This window comes from Muscardinus avellanarius, assembly GCF_963383645.1.
Source record: "Muscardinus avellanarius genome assembly, chromosome: 12".
NCBI lineage: Eukaryota > Metazoa > Chordata > Mammalia > Rodentia > Gliridae > Muscardinus > Muscardinus avellanarius.
In genome coordinates, this window is record NC_137798.1 from 98,343,281 (window position 1) to 98,356,555 (window position 13,275).

A 13,275-nucleotide genomic window follows, 5' to 3' on the forward strand; every position below is an offset into this window, starting at 1 on the left:
AGGTGGAGGAAGTAGGTCACCCGGGACATGGCCGTGGACTCTCTCTGCCCTTGCTTCATTTCTTCCCCTCTGTCTCTCTGCTCCCTGGCTGCCATGAGCTGAGAAGCTATTCTCTGTCACACCCATCCCCCATGATGCCTCTGCCTTGGAGCCGGTCGGCCCTGGTGCCAGGAGCAACACACATCTTTTCTCCTCTAAGTTGTGCTTATCAAGTGCTTTGGTTGCAGTGACAAAAAGTTGACCGACACATCCTCGTACCATCAACCAACAACCACCACAAGGAGACAATGTAAGAACTCCTGCTTGCCCCTCAAAACCTGGCTCAAGCCTCACCCCTCCCGTCAACGTTCAAGCTGTGATGGGCGTGTCTGCTGGACTGATTTCCATTGGCTCCACAGTGCCGCAGGGCTCAGCAGAGGAACAGGACATGAGCCCAGCTCTGGGAATGACAGTCTCCACACACCATGATCACCTGTACTTTGGCTTTGAATATTGACTGAGCGGATTCCCAATCCAGCTCCATTGTACAGACTAGGAGACGGGGCCACCAGAGGCTATGACTCGGCTGAGGAGCAGCAGAGCCAGGTCCCCCCAGGGCAGGTCCTTGGCCACCAGCTTCCCCCACGTGGCTCAGGGGGACGGCAGTCCTGGTGCGTGCAGAGGACTTGAGAATTCTCAGACCTGGCAAAGTTCACACACTGGCTGATGCTGCAGCCCTGTCGGCACGAGTGGTCTTAGTGAGCTCCGATTCCGGAGCAACGAGGCTCGCTGTTTGTAACCCCGACTCCAGGTCGGAGCTCTGCGTTGCTCAACGTATTGATTTAGACTTTTATTCTGAAATAGGTAAGCAGAGGTAAGCAAAACAAAACAACAACAACAACAACAAAACAACTAACCACTGAACAAAATCCAAAGTGGGCCTGACAGCTTTCAAAAGATAAAAGAAGGTAGAGCTCAAACACCCTTTCCTATAGAGCCGCTCAGTCCCTGCTGCCTGCCCGCATAATTTGAGCCTGGGCTCTCTGGAGAAGACAGAGAGAGAGAGAGAGAGAGAGCGAGAGAGAGAGAGAGAGAGAGAGAGAGAGAGAGAGAGAGAGAGAGAGAGCTCCACGGCGTGGAGAGCCAGGACCAGCCGGCCTCTCGCGTCTTCACAGCAATGTGGGGGCCAGGGTCAGACCCACCGAACACACGACCCATGGGGTCACCACAGCCAAAGCAAGCTCAGAGCTGCGAGGCCAGGGTGCGGCTGCCTCCTCGAGGTGAACTGGCCCACCTGGGTCAGCTCCCCGCCGGATACTCAGCGGCTGCTTCATAAACAGTCTACACCAGTGAATGTCGATGGGATGGTCTGTAGCCTGCACCATTCTCCAAAGGACCCACGGTGGTAGCGCGGTGGTACAGATGCCCACGGGAAAGGACAGAGAGGGCAAGAAAGGCGAGGAAGAACAAGAAGCTGCTGCTCATACCAACTCAGTGCTCATGCCTGTCATACAACCACGCACCCGGCTGCTGAGGCCTGTCCTCCTCCCCAGGTCGTAACATGCAGTTTAGTGCTTGTAATCCCAGCATTCGGGAGGCCGAGACAGGAGGATCCAGGTTCACGGACAGCCTCAGCTACTTAGTGAGGCCCTTTGCAACTCAGTGAGACCCTGTTTCAAAAGAAAGAATAAAAAATAGGGCTGGGGGTATAGCTCAGAGGTAGAATGCCCCTGGGTTCCATCCCTACTTAGTACCAAAAAGAGAGAGTCAGAGAGAGAGAGAGAGAGAGAGAGAGAGAGAGAGAGAGAGAGAGAATATCAGTGACAAGATGCACAGTATCCATTCCCAGCAAATCTTTAGGGAAGGCACAAGATTTTCGAGACATTTCTCCACTGGGTCCTTTCAATTTCATGTGTTCCGACTGCATCAGACTGGCCAGGAAACCCACCGTCCCCCAAAGACTGCAATCCACCGATGTTCAGGAGGGGCCTGGGTACCACTCCTATTGGTGACATTATTATAATTATAATTATAATAATAATTATTATTATTATTGGTACTGGGGTTCTTGGAAGCCCTTCTACCTCCAGGCTACACTCCCGGACCTATTTTTTTTATATATATTTTTATTTGGAAACAGGGTCTCTTAAGCCAGGAGGCTGGCTTTGAACCTGCGCGATCATCCTGTCTCTGCCTCCCAAGTGCAGGGATTACAAGTGTGTACCACCACGCCCGGCTTGGTGACATTATTTTAAATACATACATACATACATTCATACACGCATACATACATATAAGACAACTGGGGAACTGCTCCGCCTGCAGCTGGCTGCAGCTGTGCCTCTCCTGTGCCCATCCTCAACCTGCCATTCGTTTCTCAGGAACCCCTGGGGGTCAGGGGGAGGCATAGCACTTGGACCAGTGCTGACCAAGGCCCTATTGCTGCCAGGCAGCATTTGGGCCCCGGGGCGTGGGTGGGGGTAAGGCGTGTCCTCTGCCTCCTGGTGGCTCCAACATGTGGCGGGACAGTGACAGCAGCTGAGCTGTGTGGGGAAGGGCCAGGACCTCTGGGGGCCAGGAGGGGGAAGGCGCAGGTAGAGCCACTCGTGGCACATACCAGGACCCCCTACAGCCGGAGCTGACGCCCCCAGACAGCACTGCCCCTGGTCATAAGAGGTCGAAGGGTGGCCTCCTGGGGAGGTGAACTTCATGGAGTCTGGCCTCTGGGTCTGCCAGGGGTCAGTAACTGGGTGTGTCGAAACCAGTTGAACATAGGGTGCCCCGTGACAGGGAGCCCCAGTGACCCAGTGCTTAGAAAACCTCCTGGCCCCCTTCCTGCCCACCAACTTCAGGGGCAGCTGGCCACCTCCAGGTGAGGCCATGGGCCTGCTGGCTGACCGGCCATGGTCAGGCTAGGTTCCCAGCATGCCAGAGGGTTCACCAAGCACATCCCGAGGCATGCTACCAGGCTAGGAACCATTGTGAAGGGGTCTTGGCCTTGTAAGTTTGGGAAATTCTGCCCAGAGTTCTTATGTACTCTGCATAATAAAGGACCTGAGAAGTCCTGCAAAGAAGCCTTCTTAATTTCATTTAACCCATGACTGCCTGATTGTTAGCTAATAAAGCACATCCCACCTGCTGACGTCCTGGAATCTACCCAAGTCTCCATCTCTCCAAAAGGCTTCAGACACGCAAAGGGAAGGGAGGATGATGTGGAGTGAGACTCCAGGAAAAGGCAAGGTTCAAAATCAAACCATCAGGGTGAGGGTGAGCAGCTCACCAAAACGCATATCCTGAAAGTCCGATGGGAAAACCCAGGATGCGAAAAGCACTCTGATCGCTCCACTTCCTCATCTAATAACCTCCTAATTAGAGGCTCAGTCAAGCACACCCACCATCACCGCCCCAACCCCTGCCAAGAATAACTGGGCGGAGGTTGCAGGGCAAAAACGCCGCGGTGGCCCCGCTGCTACTGCCGAGAGGTCATGTGCACGTGTGTGAAGAGCGTGCACTCGGAGCCAGGCCTGCGGGCCTCACTCGCTGAGCCAGTCACCAGCCCACCAGCGCATGGCGGCTAGGCTTCCCGTGTTAGCCCGCCTGCAATGACCTTCCAGCTAACAATGCAGCTTTGGGGGCTTTTCCTTTTCTTCAAAACAGAATGGCTGCAAAGCAGAAGAGAGCAGACACCTGATTTCTGTGGCTTTGGCAGAACATTATTTAAAATGAGGTACAGAGGCTGAGACAGGATGCTCACAGGTTTGAGGATAGCCCCAGCCACTTGATGAAATTCTCAGGAACTTAGTGAGAACCTGTTTCAAAATGAAAAAATGGAAAGGGCTGGTGTTGTAGCTTGGAGGTTCAATTCCCAGACCCTCACACACAAATAAATAAAATGGCTTATCTTTATTTTTAGTAAATGCATTGGTGCATTGTAATTACCCGTTGCAGTGAGATTCATGCGCACAGCTGGTGGTGTCCCCTCAGCACCTCCCCACCTGCCCCCATATTTACTGGGATTGGTGGTTGATACCGTCATATCTGGACTGAGTGTTATCTGAACTGCTTCCTTCCTCTCTGCCTCCCTCCCCACCCCATGCCCTTATCCACTGCTCTCTTTATTATCTGAAGTCCCTTTTGTTTTCTATTTTCTCTCTAGCTTCTGCATGAGGAACACACACACACACACACACACACACACACACACACACACACACACACTCTCACACTGGCCGATCTCACTTAGCTTAGTATTTTCTAGTTCTAGTATTTTCTTGCAAATGGCTTATCTTACCAAGACTGGCCTTACCTACTCAGCCCTTCAGGGGCCACTTGGCGTGGCCCTAACTTTTCAGTTTGGTGTGAACTGGGTAAGAGAGGGACAGCGGGTTCCGACCATAGCTCTCAAGGAGAGAGGTGGGGATGCTGCTCTTCCTTTGGAAAACAGAGAAATGGGCAGGTCGGGTTACATATAACAGAGATCCACAATCTTCTCAACCTCTCACGCATAGATATACATCCGCACACACATCTGAATTCCACGTTTATGTCAAAAGACATGGACAAGAGTATTTATTGCATGAAGGCTAGCAGGATTTTGCTTTAGGTGGACATGGGTCAGGCTGAGTCCTGTGTTCTCAGGCAAAGGGCTCTTCCCTCCTCTTGCCCAGCTGGGAGACAAGGGCTGGAGGGACGGATAGCATGTGGGGCGGGCTGATCCCACAAGTGGCTCTGCACCCTGCATTTCATGTGAACATGCATTTAACCCCAAGGACTCGCTGCCGCTCACCACAAAGGCAAGGGTGAGAGGCGGAAACAGGGCAAGTGACTTGCCCAAAGTCAACCATGATGGGTGCCAGGAAGCCTGGCTCTGGTGCCACCTGAACCCCCACGATGCACTTTCATTTCCACAATCGTGCTGAGAAATAAAGGAGAGGTGTGGAATGTTTTGCACAGACCTGCCTGGGCCCGTGCTAAAGTTCAATAAAACTTGGCTCATACATCTTGGAGCCCTTGAGGCCAAGGTGTTTCCTAATCCCGAATTCTGAACTTTAGAAAGTAAGTCATTGCATTTCCATTATTTAACACTCGCAGCAGGGTCTGCTTGGGACAGGTCGTGAGACACACTACTATTTTTGCTGTAACACCCAAGAATAGATGCACTAACGGGAGAGATCATGTGAACAGGCTCAGCTCAGGTTAGCTCAGGCTTTGTATCAAGTAAGTTCTGGGAAACCTGATTTTCAGTATTTTGTGGACTTGAATTAGGAACCTGTCTTGGGCCCAAAATGCACAGTGCCCGTCCCCGCACACAAGGAAACATACGCCGGGACATTCATGATGCTTTTGTTTCTAACAATAAACATAACTGGGAACAATGCAAATACTTGGTAGGAAGTGGGCTAAATAGATGAGGTACCTCTACATGGGACTGTATGTAAATGTTACAGGTGTCAGTGGCCATGCAAGTGCGTGTATACACGACACACACACACACACACACACACACACACACACACACCTTGTATACGGACCACTTAAAAATCTTAGCTGCATTCTGAAGATCAGTGCATTTTATGAAAATCACTGTTCTGTATACTTCAATTATAAAGAGAAACAGGCAGATCTCATATGCAATATCCCCCAATACTCTTCTTTTTCCTTTTTTTCTTTTTTTTTTTTTGCGGGTCTGGGGGTGGAACCCAGGGGCATTCAACCTCGGAGCTACACCTCCTGCCCTATTTTTTATTCTTTATTTTGAAACTGGGTCTCACTGAGTTGCAGAGGGCCTCACTAAGTAGCTGAGGCTGTCTGCGAACCGCGATCCTCCAGTCTCAGCCTCCCGAATGCTGGGATTACAAGCGTGCGCCACCATGCCCGGCCCCAATACTCTTAAAAAAGTAATGTGTAAAAACATGTTTAGTGTGCTACCGCTTAGAAATGGTCAAAGCTGGATGTGGTGACGCACCCCTATAATTCCAGTACTTGGGAGACAGAGACAGGAAGATCATAGGTTCACAGCCAGCCTCAGCAACTTAGTGAGACCCTCAGTAGGAGAGACACTGCTTCAAAATATAAATAAATAAATAAATAAATAAATAAATAAATAAATAAATAAAAGGCCTGGAGGTGGAGCTCAGAGTTAGAATAACCCCGGGTTCAATATCCAGTACCACAAAAAAGGAGGGGTGAAGACTTAGCTATTCAGTTCTTTGTGTAAAATGTCTTAAAAGAACTGGTTAATAGTAGTTGCTTAATGGGAAAACCACTACATAAAGAGATGGCTTTTTACTATGGAATTTTTTTTTGTAGGCATTTTTATTTTAACCATGTATTTCCCATAGGAAAAAAATTTTTTTTTAAAAAAGTGTTTTTACTACCTGAGCCAGTGCAATTGAGCTATATAATTCTGACTCCTCTCTCCCAGATTCAGGGATGGTAAGTATGTTGATTTCAGCAGTGCTAGGAGTGTGGCTGATTTCACAACCCTAGAGGAGACGTGGTGTCAAAAACATCCAGAAACATCCAGCACGTCAAGAGTGCCGGCCAGAAGACCTAGGTAAACGCGTGTGAATGCCTCGCCCCAAGAGCCGGGGCCTAAGATCACAGTGAGGGTGGTGAGGCACGTGTATCGGGCAGGGCACAGAGCTTGGCAAAGGCTCTTAGAAGTGTGTAAAGGGGTGAGGTGTACACACATATGTTGCTCCCAGCTCCCCTCCACCCAGTTCTCCCAAGATGAAAGCCAACTACCATGCTAACGGCCGCCATGGCTGACCACTGAAGCAAGCAGCCAAGCAAATGGTCTCTGATCTCCCGGTGACAATACGCTTTTAAGTATGGGGTTGGCTGCAACGGGAGTTGGTGTACGGGGTCTACAGCAGCAAGAAGACAAGATGCTGTTCTTGGCCGGCATTCCTTGGAGGAGGGCGGTGGTGGTACTAGGTGCTTTGCTACAGCCATGCTAGTGACCGAGGGGACAGCTTGGATTACATGAGGGCTGTCCTCTCTAAGGAGACAGGTAAGCAGGGCCCGAGTCCAGAAGGAGCCAAGACCTGTGTATCCTGATACGAGGTCCAAACTAAACGTCATCCCTGCATTCTGCTACCCTCCCAGGGCCCCAGGGCTCGCTGTGACCCGCAGACCCTCTGTAGAGCAGCAGAACTGAAGTGCGGAGCAATCTGTAGGAAGCATGACCCAGGGCCTGGCCCAGCTTGGTGTGGGCAAAGCCCGCAAGTCAACAGGGCACTGAGGTCCAAGGCTGGGCCATGCAGGGCTTCCGAGGCCACAGCGGTGGAGCCCCACCTGGGTTTCTATTTTAAACAGATCGTTCTGACTACAGAGTGGGATATAGGCCAGAGGGGGACAGAGTGGAAGCAGTGGAGCTCATTAAGAGACCGTGCACAGCCCAGGTGAAGGCCTCCGCGAGCTCCACCAGGGAGGGCTGCAGAAATGGGTGAGGCTGTGTCTAGGAGGCCCAAGCCACAGCATTTGCTGATGGCTGACAGGAAGCAGGGCAGGAGGGAGGGCAGAAACCAAGGCCCGCCCTGAGCACCATCATAGCCCTGCAGCAACCCCGAGGCTCAAAAAATGCAAAAGAATGAAGTGGGACCATCACTGTATACCACACACTAAAATTAACTCAAAATGAATTGGAGCCACAACATAGGAGCTAAAATTGAACTTAGAAGAAAACAGTGGAAAAGCCTCTTGGCGTTAGATTTGGCAATGATTTTTCTTGAATCAGAAAAGCACAGGAACAAAGATGTATCAATCAAGTGGACTTTACCAAAATTAAAAACTTTGGAGTATCAAAGGCTATTATCAAGACCGTAAGAAGGCTACCTCCAAAATAGAAGAAAATAGTTATAAGTCACATGTTTAATAAGAGTTTAACATCCAGAATATTAAAGAGAAATGTGTGTGTGTATAAAAAGAACTCTTAAAGCTCAACAAAAAAATGACTAACCCAACCCAAAAATGGACAAAGGACTTAAACAGGCATTTCTCCAAAGAAGGTACACAAGTGAGGAGCGCACCTGAGGACAGGAGGGCGCGAGCTCGCTCGGCAAGTGCCAACCAAAATCCACAGGAAGATGCCACTTCACACCTGCTACAAACAAGTGCTGGTGAGGATGTAAGTGGGAAACTGGAAATGCCAAAAAGTGCAGTCACCGTGGAAAACAAGAGTCACTCCTCAAAACATTAAACAGAGTTACAATGGGGCCCAGCAATTCCACTTCTGGGTCTATACAGCAAACCACCGAAAGCAGGGACAAGAATGGAATGGGTTTGTGTCCGCTCATGTTCAAAGCAGTGCCACAAAAGACAAGAGGTGCAGACGGCCCAACGTCCAGAGCCAAATGAACGGACTGATGAAGTGCGGAACATACATGCAGTGGAATGTTACTCAGCCTTAAAAGGAAAATTCTGACATGCTACAACACGTAGGAGCCGTGCAAATGTTATGCGTGCTGAGTGAAGCAAGCCAAACACACAAAGAGAAACGTGGTCTGACTGTACTCGTACAAGGTATCCTGAAAGTGAAATGTGTATAGACAGGAGAAAGCGGCTGCAAGGGCTGTGCAGGGGAAAAGGAAGTTAGTGCTTAGGCGGTACAGAGGCTCAGCTTGGAATAGGAAAAGGTCCTGGAGATGGATGGTGCTAGGGGTGCACAACATGCCAGTGATGTTCCTATTCCACTGGGCTTAAAAACAATCAAAGTGGTAAAAAGATTACGTACACACACACACACACACTCACACACACACACACACAATTTATATATATATATATATATATATATATATATATATATATATATATATAGAGAGAGAGAGAGAGAGAGAGAGAGAGAGATATGTTTACCACTAAAAGAAAAAGAGATATAAGGGTTGCTGGTGAACGGCCTTGAAGACAGATGAAAAAGCATTCTCCTGGCCTGTCTGCTCCTGGCGTCTGGACAAGGGTGAGCTACGGACACACACGGCTGAGCTGGCCAACACTGCGATGACTGATGTACATCCGCGAGACATCCCACTTCCGCCTGGATTCGCGATGACATCCTGCTCTGCAGAGCACGCCCTGTGCTTGGCTGTCACTGGAGGACCAGGGGTGGCAGGAGGGAGCCCTGGCCTGAGGCTAGGCCTGGCCTCTGCAGTGACTTCTGGGCAGTCGCACCAACACACACAAGTATGACTGCAGTTACCCAAATTCCTTGGCGCTAAAGTACACATACTTTTTCCTCCTTTGGTGTAGAGCAAGCAAGAGGGAGGAAAAAGAAAGGGTAAACTTAAAAAAAGACAAAAACCTTCTGCCTTCTACCTTTCTATAGCCAAGAGATTCCTTAGTATTAAGTTTACTTACAAAAAAGTTGGGTCAAAGCTTGAAAGAATTTTCTCTTAACTGACAATAGAAAAAATGTGTCCTAAAAATCTAGAAGCTCAACATTCTATCCACTCTGCTTCAGAATAACCAACTTCATGTAAGAAGCATGTCAAATGTGTCATAATAATCCAGGACCTGGAATACATCAACTGTGATAGAATTTCAGAAAAATACACTGGTCTTAATGACGTCTTTAAAAAAGACAAGAGCACAACTTGGCCAACAAAATTTTAAATTTTGTTCTTTTTTTGCACCTTCATGATTCGCCATGAGATTAAAACATTTAAAAAACCATTTCTGCGATCACTATTTAAATGTTACCACACACTTGAATTAAAGCGGAAAAGAAAAAAGACAAAAGCACACAGAGCAGACAGACCACAACTTTATTGAAGATTTACTTGGCTACAATTATTACAAAAAAAGACCAAAAAAACTAAAGATAATTGTGATCTATAAGGTGCAGACTGCAAATCTTTGCAGCATGATTACTGTATGAATGAATTACATCTTGTTTCTTAAAAACAGCTGCAGCATGTGATGTACATATTTTATTGTCAATAAAATTATGTGTTAGTTTTACTTGATTTTAGTCATTTTTCCTTCACTCTATTTACAGCAGAAAAGGCAGATTTTCTTCCTGTTCACCTTTGCACTTTTGCTATAATCTGCTGCTGCAGTGGGTTCTGAGTGCATCGATAAGGGTCAATTGTCTATGGTTGAAGTCCAAATAAAACTGGACCAGAAAAAAGAAACAAAGATTAAAACATATTTACAAGTGAGTTTTAAAAGATCATCTTCACGGTTAGTGGACAATACAATGGTCTTAATGCAAATTCCCTACATATTGCTACTGGCGCCTCCAACAACTTTTAAAATCATTTTACTCTTCTTGGTCTTAAACATATCTTTAAAACTTTTCATGTACAATATAAAATAAAGAAATTTATTGGAAATAATTAAATTCCAGAAAAGCAATCAGTGGTTGGAAAAATATACCTATTTAGATGTAGTTAAATAACCACACAGAGTGAGGCATATGGCATGAACTCCTCCTCCGCAGGCAACACCACCAGCCGTGGACTCAGACAGAGCTTCAGGTCAGGCAAATAAAGGCGCCGCAGCCTCAGCTGGCCGGCTTAACTCTGTGTAAAAGCACGAGACGCCCTCCCCGAGCAAGACAGAAAGTTTGCGATCAATGGGGCCTTACGGGTGAACAGTGGCAGGTCTGGATTTCAATTATTCTCTGTGTTTTGCAGTCACCAGCTGATCTCAGGACACGGCTGAGCAGCTGACTGCTGGGTGAGTAACTGCACCTACGAACTGAACCAACAGAACCAAGCAGTCTCCAGGCTCCTGCTCCTCCGGCAGGGCAGCTGAACCTTCTGAGGGTTGGTTATTATCAAGAAAGCAAAAATAGCGGTATCTTAAAGGATAATTACAGGAGTGTTAGAGGTCATTCTAAATTTAATCATTTCACATAACAAAAGAAATGTAACAAACATTTTAAAAACATAATTAAGAGTTCAGTTCACAAATCTTTGCCATACTTTCACAAATAGTAAAAATGCCACAGACAAAAATGACCTATTTAAGTTGTGCAAGTATATGACACACTGCAGGCTTATAATTATCTCTTTCAAACTTGGTAAATCAAAACAGCAGCAAGGCCAAACCACATTTTTTCCTCTCAGTTAAGCACATTTTCCTTGAAATGAGGTAAAGCATGGTACCAAGTGCAATGCTTATCTGTGCTACATGAACAGAACAGAGGGGAAAGCTACTCACAACGCAGCGGAGTTAGGAAGTATATTATAAAAGAAATAAAAACATTCACACTGAGGGTCCACGCCAACTACACTGCACATGACCATCGAAAGCCGTCTCTGCGGCTGCCTCCGCGGGCCGCACCTCGCCAGTCCTCTGCCCGCGCGGGGCCGCCGCACTCACCAGCCGCCACCTCCCGGGAGCTCCGACTCTGCCGGGGCGGAGCACGGGCTAAGGCGGGAAACGGGCAGCACAGCGTGACTCGTTTTAACTGACAGCCGGGAGACATTTCAACAAACTAAACTGGGGAAAACTTGACGGCTAAACTCAGCAGCACAAAGTGTTCATAACCATTTCATATGTCGAACTCATACTTTTTCCTTTTTTAATTTAGTCACCAGGGGGTCAGAGAATGCTTCAAATTGTTAATATCAGCTATTAAAAAAAAGGAGCTAAAGTTTGCAGCTGATAAGACATTTTGAATGGTAGCAAGAAATTTGAGCCCCTGAATATGTATGACCTAACTATATCCAAGTCTGGACTTTTTAGTATTAACACAAAATACTCTTCTTAAAGTTACAAAATATATTGAGGCATTTTTCTTCCACTGGGATCACAACTGTGAAACAATCTGATTGTGGTGTCAAGAGACAAGAGAATCCCTCAACACTGGGGCAAAAGCATTACACACAATGCCAAGCCCGAAGCCCCCGGCATCAGGTAGTTTATAAATTATCATGAGATTTATGATGTGGTCATAAATCACCCTCAAAAATTCATATCCAGCCTCACTTGTTAACTGTATACTTTTTTAATTATATAATTCAAGAATCACTTGATTTTAACTTGCCATGATATCTCATATTGTTTTTAAAATGAAATAGACATCTAAGGTTCCAAATCAGAATTCAGTGTTTTCAAAATGAGTCACCTAAATTATCTTAATTAAAAGCTCCTTTAATAAAATTTAGATCTCAACTTAAGTTTAAGATCAAAGACAACAAACAATGTTGGAGAAGCTCGATATCCCCTTCGCTCGGGGGCTCCTTAGAAAGCGGAGCGGAGGGCTCCCGCGTGTGCATGTGCAGAGGCGTTTCCCTGCAGGAGGATGGTGCGGAAGAAATCAACTGTAATTTAAAACATAAATGCAGCATTACACAAAGCATCCACTTCAGAATGATGTACTGGAACATACGAGACACCTCTGCTCAGCTTTCTTAAATTTCAAGCATAATTAATGGGGCAAATTGCAGCAAACCTCTACTGGTATTTCAGTGGGAGTGCAAGACCGACCCACAGCTTTTAAAAAGGTAAATTAAGAGGTATTATAGTTACAGTGCAAAAAAATTAAAATTTCAAGCATAATACATAAACATAGCACCAAACAGGGGGGAAAATGCATGCAAAAGAAAATAAGAACTGAGGTATTTAAGTGAAGAGTGCCTATAAGTCTAATTAAAGAAACTTAGGCAAATGCCTAAAAATGTTTTTTTCTTTTTCCCAAGATGGAAAGAAATAACGACCTAGTTTGTCTAAAGTCATGACCTAAATCACGGATGTATCAAAGTTATGGCAGTTTATCATGGCAGACACCCGCTCCCCTGGCGTCGACAGCGGCTTTGGTAGTGAAGATGCATGCGACTTGGTGGGAAGCACAGTGAGAAGGGGTGTGAGAAGACTCAGGTGAAGGTGCTCTGTTCTGCTTCTTTAAATAAATAGCCCATCAATTATAAAATCTGCAGCATATTTTAGGTGTGATATGTCTAAGGTTTGTTTTGTTAGAGCAACAGCCTACAGGGCAAAATTATTTGCCACAAACATTTCCATCAGTGGAACTACCTAGCAGGAGGTTTTTAGTAAAATTGGGTATTTAGCCAAAGGTCATTTTTATTATGATGTTAAAAAAATTCATAGACTAAATAGTCTGGTTTTAAAATGTCTTCAGTACATGTGTGACAGAAATTCTAGTATAATCATGTAATAATTTAAATTACTATACTAGTGAGCTGTAAATATTACTGTCTCAATAGCTAATGCATAATAAAAGAAAGGAAATGCAAAATAGTTGTTTCACAAAGATGAGAAATTAAAGAATATCCATGAAGGTTTTACTTTTTTAAGGCAAGAACCTTTTTTATGCAGGGCTAT